The 7,892-nt window shown below is 32.1% G+C and overlaps 2 long non-coding RNA genes across 2 annotated transcripts in view; both read left to right on the top strand.

The window, feature by feature from the left end:
* The first annotated feature begins 251 nt into the window (after positions 1-251).
* LOC109188365 lies at positions 252-479 on the top strand. The gene is made up of 2 exons (XR_002055396.1): positions 252-285; positions 437-479. It is a non-coding gene; the product is annotated as an uncharacterized LOC109188365 (long non-coding RNA).
* A 3,499-nt stretch (positions 480-3,978) lies between these two features.
* LOC109188353 overlaps positions 3,979-7,892 on the top strand; it is a 21,069-nt gene continuing 17,155 nt past the window's right edge. The window contains exon 1 of the long non-coding RNA XR_002055392.1: positions 3,979-4,019. This is a non-coding gene — a long non-coding RNA (uncharacterized LOC109188353). The remainder of the gene's footprint in view (positions 4,020-7,892) is intronic.

Raw genomic sequence — 7,892 nt, 5'->3', positions numbered from 1 at the left:
ATAGGCAAATCTCACGAAAGTAAAAGCTTCAGTGTTCAAAATAGGCAAATCTCAAGAAATTAGGCGTGGGCGAAGAAGCAGAACGATAATGGACAGCCGGGTTCGAGTAGGAAATAGGCAACGTGATTGACGGGCGATTCCCTGAAGAAATCGAAGTAGATGACGGTGGCAGTGGTGGTTTTTACTATGGATGTCGATGGCTAATTGATGTAGTCTGGAGACTGTAAGCGTCTCTGGGAATCAACAATCATAAGCTTTCAATTTCATGGTCTCGGGTTCTGCCAAGTTAGAACCACATATGCTTATTTCCTCTTTGATTTCTCTCCTTAAAAACATTAAAAAAAAAAAAAAAAAAAAAAAAAAAAAAAAAAAAAAAAAACTGTTATCATATCATCTAAATCCTAATCATTAGTTGTTACATATATATATGCTGAAGAAGGAAGACATGGAAACATTAACTGGAAAGGGATCAACTACTACAAAAACCTCATTGACTCTCTCTTGTTCAAAGGTTTTGTCCTAATTGCTTGCAACCTGCAATTCCTCACAAATCATTATATTGTTTTTCAAGATTTAATAACCCATCGAAGGTCGCCAGATTTGAGGCGGAGAAAGGCATAGACGACAGAGCTGGACTGATGAAGAAGACTACTGGAAATGACAAAAACACCCTTCATTTTGACAGTGAACAAACAGAGAAGTTGACGAAGGACTAAAAGTGTCCAACGATCAATAAGCGTGGCTACAAATTGGCAAATCTTTTTATGGTGGACCAAAACTGTCCAACGCCTAATAAGTCTAGGACCAAAAAAGGAATTGACTCATAGTTTTATGTGGATGAGTAAGCAATATACATTCAAAGTGCTTGGGGATATATTTATGTGGGAAAAATACTAAAAAAAAAAATAGCATTTCTATAAATTAGAAAAACTGGGAAAATACTGAACAAAAAATTAGCCAGAAAAATTATAAATTCTGGAAAAAAATACGAAAAATGAAACATTGGAATTGAAAATTTTAAAAAGTATAAATTATGAAAATAAAGAGAAGAACATTTTGATTTTTTTAATATAATAATTTTGGTTTTTTTAATTTTAAATATGTAAACGCCTACGTGGACAATATAAGGTTAAAAGAAATGCCACATCATGTGCCATGTCAGCAGGAAGACAAGGAAACTTGCTAAAAGTTCTAGGTGAATTTTTTTTTTTTTTTTTTTTTTTGTGGCTTGATATATACGATATGAAAGTTCAGGGTGCGGGATGAAAAATCCAATATAGTTCATGGTGCTAGATGACATTTTAGCCTATTATTTTGGATCATTTTAACTGTTTGGTATGGCTTAAGAAGCTTAGCATTTCGGTTTCCATTGGTTGTAACGCAGCCCTTCCGGAACAGTGTATGTATCCTTTAGGACTGAAGAAGTTGAAGTTGAGTGGGGTTAATATTTTTGAGAGGGATTTAAATGTAATGCCATGTTACCCAAGCTTATGGTGCTCAAGTTGGAAAATTCCTTCCATGGAGCTGTATGGAAAGTTGCAGAAAGAAGATTTTCTGAATTAAGATTCTTGCTCCTTGAAACTAAAGAACTCAAGCAGTGGGTAGTTGGCCATAAGCACTTTCCGATGCTCAGACACTTAGTTTTAAGATCGTGTTATTGTTTGGAACATATGCCAAAGGATCTTAATGGTCACATGTTGGAGACAATTGAGTTGGAGGGTTGTAAATCTTCCCTTGTCGCTTCTGCCCAGCAATTTCAACAGAGTAGAAGATACATTGATTTTGAGGTTGGAAGCCTCTTAATTTTTATTTCTTTTCTATCAATGCTGCGCTGTCATTCTTATGTACTAAATCAGTAACTTTTTTTTTTTTAATCTGATTTCATTTTTTGGATTATTTTTCACAGATCAAAATTATAGACCTTGAACATGATGAATCACTGAATAAACATACAAAGGTGTGTATTTTATTTATTTATTTGTTGCATTAATCTTTTCACTGCAAACAGGGTAGTGAGGGGAACTTGTATTGGTTTAAAGCGACTTGAATTGGAGGCAAAGGTACTGCATTGTCGTTTTTTCTTATGATGAATGTGTATTTGTATAAAATGGAATTGAAAGAGCTTATGATATTCAATAAAATCTCAAGTATCCAAAGTAAAATTGAATTTGAGTAGAGGGCATATATAAATGTTAATTAGTGTTCTGTTAGATTCTAAAAATATCAATTTGGAATAGTTCCCTTGGTGTTTAACGTACAAAAAGTTAAGGTCAAGAAAATTAGATCGGATTCGCCATGTTGGAGATGAATGCATGTTAAGTTGATTATTAGGGCTTCAGAATCTGAATTATTTGCCACAATGCCTTTGACATCAATAAATTGAAATTGAAGATAACTACTTCTTTCTTTACCTTGGAGTGAATTGAAATAAATCAAATCGGTAAGGCACTGACGGAAATTTTAGTAAGCTAAAATTCTTGTTCCTAGCTCGTTGGTTGGAAATTTCATAAAGAGGAACAATTTTTGTGCTGTCTTGAGCATATATTTAGTCTTTAAAAGATGTTCAAGTTTGGAAATGATTCCAACTAGCTTTGAAGAGATCATTGAATGTAGTCATTTATTAGTCAATTGAGTTAAAAACTTGATCCCCTTCTGTTTTGACTTCGGCCAATAAAATTAATGATATGACGCTCGATAGAAAATTTATGAATACAACCATACCCCATTGCAATTTGTCATGCATGGTCTGTCTCTTCTCTTTCACTGCTTTTTTAAGATAATTTTTTAAATTTATCCTTAATTGCTTTTTGTCATTTGATTTAATGACAGTGCAGTGGGACAAATAGGAGTTGAAGATGGTGACATTTTTCCCTGAATAAATGAATGGTATGCATGTGTTGCTACATACCTTCGTTTGTTTCCCATGTATTTGCACTTAATTAGTTGCATATTTGTATAGTAATACTTGTGATTCTGTGAGTGATGAATTTATGGGTTAATTGATCTACATTCTAGTCCTAACATTAGGAACACATCTATCAATCATCACTAGAATTTTTTATTTTCATTTTTAGAAAATGACTAAAATAAAAACCTATGTAACAAAAGAGGAATAGTAATATGTTATTATATTGTTAATAGTATTGGGGTCAACCATCACTAGATTTTTATTTTTCATTTCTACACAATTAGCTTTGTACCTTTTGATACATATCATGCTTGATTTGTGTATTACTTGTTTCAACAGGCCGGGATGGAAATGAGTTGCAATGTGGTCAATTAAATTTGTAGTATTGGAGTGTGCATGCTTTTGGTGATTAATAAATGAATTGGAGACCAATTCAATGCAGACAAAAGGTGTACAACAAATTCCCTAACATTAAAAATCTGAAAATTTTCCTAAAGGGTGACATAGAGCCTAGTCACATTATTGGAGGATGTTGCAACAATCCTATTATTTTGGATCATTTTGACTATTTGGAAGGGTTTGAAAAGCTTAGCATTTCGGTTTCCATAGGTTGCAATGCAGCCCTTCCAGAACTGGCTAGGTTTCCTTCAAGACTGAAGAAGTTGAAGTTGAGTGAGACTAATATTTCTGAGGAGTATTTATATGTAATTGGCAAGTTACCCCATCTTAAGGTGCTCAAGATGGAAAATGCCTTCCATGGAACAGTATGGAATATATATAGCTTAGGGAGGATTTCATGAATTAATATTCTTGCTCCTTGAAGCTAAAGAACTCAAGCAGTGGGTACTTGGCTCCTGGTAACTCTTTTTTGCGCTCAGACACTTAGTCTTAAGATCATGTAATTGTTTGGAACATATGTCAAAGTGTTTTAAAGGTTACAAGTTGGAGACAATTGAGTTGGAGGGATGTCACTCTTCCCTTGTCGCTTCTGTCAAGCGGTTGAAACAGATGGAACGTTCCTTAAATCTTGAGGTTAGAAGCTATATGTCTTTCAATTTTTAACTTTTAGGACGACTTTGGCAGCCTCACAGTATATAACAGTTAGAAAATGGTATGTGTTAGGTTACAAGTGTTGATGTGTATATAACAGTTAGAAACTAAAGAGTTACTTAGTCTTAATTTTTTTATTTCTTTTCTATTTAATGCTGATTTTTTTTTAATAATAAAAATCAGTTACTATATATTTCTTTTCTTGCTCTGATCTCATTATCCCACTTTCTGCATTGTGTTTTCATAGATCATGTTAAACAATGAACTCAACTTATATATATTTTTATATGTTCCGTGTGTAGATGTACAAGGAAATATGGAGCTATTTATATAAGACAAAAACTAATCCTAGCCATAGATTTCAAACACCTAAAACTAAGGATGGTGTATTCAATCATGACTTTCATAGAGTTTTAAAGACTTTTATGAACTTTAAAAGTTTGGAGGTATTCAATTCAAACTATTAGAGAGTCTTTAAAAGTCAGGCGGTATTCAATCAAGATTTTTAAAGAGTCTTTAAAAGTCGTGTGGTATTCGATTAAGACTTTTAAAGAGTTTTTAAAAGTCATGTGGTATTCAAAAAGTTATGAACTTTTGTAGATTTTTTAATTTTAAGACTTTTGCAGACTTTTCCTTCTCAAATATAAATAGTTGAAATCCAACCATTAACCCCAAGATTTCAAAATTTTCTTTGTTACAACTTTGAATGTTTTCTCTCTCTATTAAAACTCTATATTTTTCTCCCTATTTAAACTTTATAAACCTGTCTAAATTCAATAAAATTATTTTTTTCTTCATTATCCTATATTTTCCTCATACCTAAACTCTACTAATTTTTCTCTCTCTCTCTCCTAAACTTTACAATCTTCATCTAAAAATTTGAAATAATATTATTTTTACTTCATTATTGCTTGTTTATATTGATTTTTATTTTTTCTATGAATTTTGTATCCCTAACTTTCTCTAATTCCCTCTAAATACATGAACAAAGCAATTTTTTCATTGTCAAATTTTTGTATATGTTTCATAATATTCATATAAATACTTATATATTTTGTTTTTTATTCTTTTTATGCTTATATTCGTAATATATATTTTTCCTTTTTTAACAATAGGTTACTATGAATAGCGAACTACTGTTCGCCATAACAATTTGGGGTTGCACACAGTAGCACCTTGTTGCTGTTCGCAGTCTCAAATTGCTATTGCAAATAATAGTACTTTGCGTGATAGATGCCTAGCAATATATCAAGTATAATTTATATATATATATATATATATATATATATATATATATATATATATATATATATATATATATTAATATTAGATTTTTATTTTTTTATTTTAGGAAACTTGTAATTATATTTTTAAATATTTTATTTTAAGAAAATATTATAAGAAAACTTGTAATTATATTTTAAGAATTGATCAAATAAAATATTTAAAAATATAATTACAAGTTTCCTAAAATAAAAAAATAAAAATCTAATATTAATATATATATATATATATATATATATATATATATATATATATATATATATATATATATATATATATATATATATATATATATATATATATATATATATATATATATATAGGATTATATTCAAATATAAACAGGTCTTATACAAACGTGTGGATTAATTAAGATCATAAGATCTTGGAATTGGATGGATAGGATTTATTTAATTAGTTTTGCATATTTTAATTTACCAAGCGCCTGTTTTTAGGTTAGTAGGGGTAGTTTTGGGTTTTGACTATTGTTTTAATTGCATTAAATTATTGGGATTCAATCAACACTAGGAAGTTTATTTTACACAAATCTCTCCCTCTCTCTGTTCGTCGTACGGTTGTCGAAGACATGCCTCCCACGCTATTAGATCCAGATTCTTCATCAGCGGTGGACGATGGTCGTCGATGGGGGCCGAAGTGGAGCCAAGCGGCGGGGACCACCAAATCAGAGTGTAGATCGAGGTATTTCTTTTGTACCCTTTTGCCGTTTTCGGAGGTTTTTGCTGTTTGTATCCTCTTGTTTTTTTTTTGTTCGGTCGGTGTCATTTGTTGGGGGGGCTATTTTTCTGTGTTCGTGTGTCTGGGGAGGGAGGGGTTGCGGGGGACGGTGGTGTATTTGCTCGACGGCGGGATTGGGGGGAATTTAGTTCATTTCGGGATTTTTTTTTATTATTATTCATCATTCTCTGCACTATAGGCTGCTCTAATAACTTCAAGAAATTGGTGAGATTAGGGATGAAAAAGAAAGTGAATAGGATAACTTAGGAATAATGGATTAAGAACTAACATAAACCACATTTTCCTCCCCAGCAGCAATAAACAATTCATTACTACGCATGGAGACCTGCAAAGTTGAACATATATATGAGAAATTAATTAATATTTATGAAATTAATTAAGAGAAATTAATTAATATAACACTACGCATGGAGACTTGCAAAGTTGAACATATATAAGAGAAATAAATTAATATTTATGAAATTAATTTAGAGAAATGAGTTAATATAACAGTCTTTGGGATAACATATAGTCATTTATTTAGTTGCACGTGCACAGAGTTTAACGCATACGTGCACAATCTATTTCTTCGCTACGTGTATAACCTAATTAAATTTATATATCCTGTGTTTACACACAGTTTGGCCCCAAAGTGCACATATCTATTCTTTTACTAATTGTATAAGCTAATGATGATAGCAACTTTTTAAAGTTGTGTTGGCTAGTGCACACCGTAATGTAGTTGTGCACACACATGTATTTATGCACTAAGGGTATAGGCTGGTATTGAGCATGTCACTTGTGCCAAATTTATGTACTCATTATCCATGGTTGAAATTTGACTGTATGCTCATGCATATAGTTAAGTAGTCAGTTATGTGAATTTAACTTAGTTATTATCAATCGGTGAAATTTGTTTAGTTGTCCATGTGCACAGTTTAACCACATACAGTGTGGTCATTTATTTTGTTCTATTCGACATTTGTGTTTGTGAATTTGTTGTGTGTGTGGTGCAGTTATAGTGTGTGCAGTTAATTCGTATTGCTGAATTGGGTTGATTTACTTAGTTATGGTAGGTTGTGTAGTTTGGTATAGGTTGCACAATCTTTTTTGGCTTATTTATTGTCGTATTCTAAAGTTGGTTGCATTTGGAATAAGTGTGTTCATGTTTTGGTATGTGTGTGTGTTCTCCTGTTGGGTTTTGTAGCATTGTATATTTGCAAAATTTTTTGTTGGTTGGCGTTATATGTGGTCATTGTTGCTCGTCTAGTGGTCTAGATGTGTGTGTGGTTGGATTTTTGTGTTGTTTTTCCCAGGTAAGAAGTATAAGGTTCCAAGGTTCGGACTTTGTTTCTCCGCCAAAGGCCTTTCTTGAAAGGTTGCAAGAAGATCCCGTGTAGGATGCCCTAGATAATGAGCTGACGGTGGAAGAGGTTTCAAAATTTCCTAGGGTCAAGACTCGTTCGCTGATTCAATGCATGAAGGAACTCACAGTTTCTAAATTCAATGCACATAAATCTCGAAGTTTATGTTGGGCGTACCAGTATATCAGTGATCCTCTCGCTTCTTCCTAGAAATGTTTTTCCCACTATGTCGTTTTGTCGATTTAAGTTTCTCGTTGACTACAATTCACGCTATAGAATTGTGTTTGCCCGTTTATAATTATGACTACAGGCTTCTCGTATGGTATTTATGAAAGGAAATTCAGAATCAAGCTTTTGGATCTAATTCCTCTCTTGAATATGAACTTTGCCCACCTTTGGATTCAAGTTTTTTTTTTTCCCTGTGAATAAGCAAACTAGAGTACTATACAGTATTACTGTTATGTTACTGTTCCAGACATCACCTGATTTTCAAAACACAATTTTCCTTCCCAAAAGAACAATATTCTAAATCATATATAGTAAAGTGATAA

This window comes from Ipomoea nil, unplaced genomic scaffold (genome assembly GCF_001879475.1).
Source record: "Ipomoea nil cultivar Tokyo-kokei standard unplaced genomic scaffold, Asagao_1.1 scaffold0193, whole genome shotgun sequence".
In the NCBI taxonomy this organism is placed as follows: domain Eukaryota; kingdom Viridiplantae; phylum Streptophyta; class Magnoliopsida; order Solanales; family Convolvulaceae; genus Ipomoea; species Ipomoea nil.
Note: the sequence above shows the minus strand (reverse complement) of the source record. Positions and strands in the feature narration are given on the sequence as shown.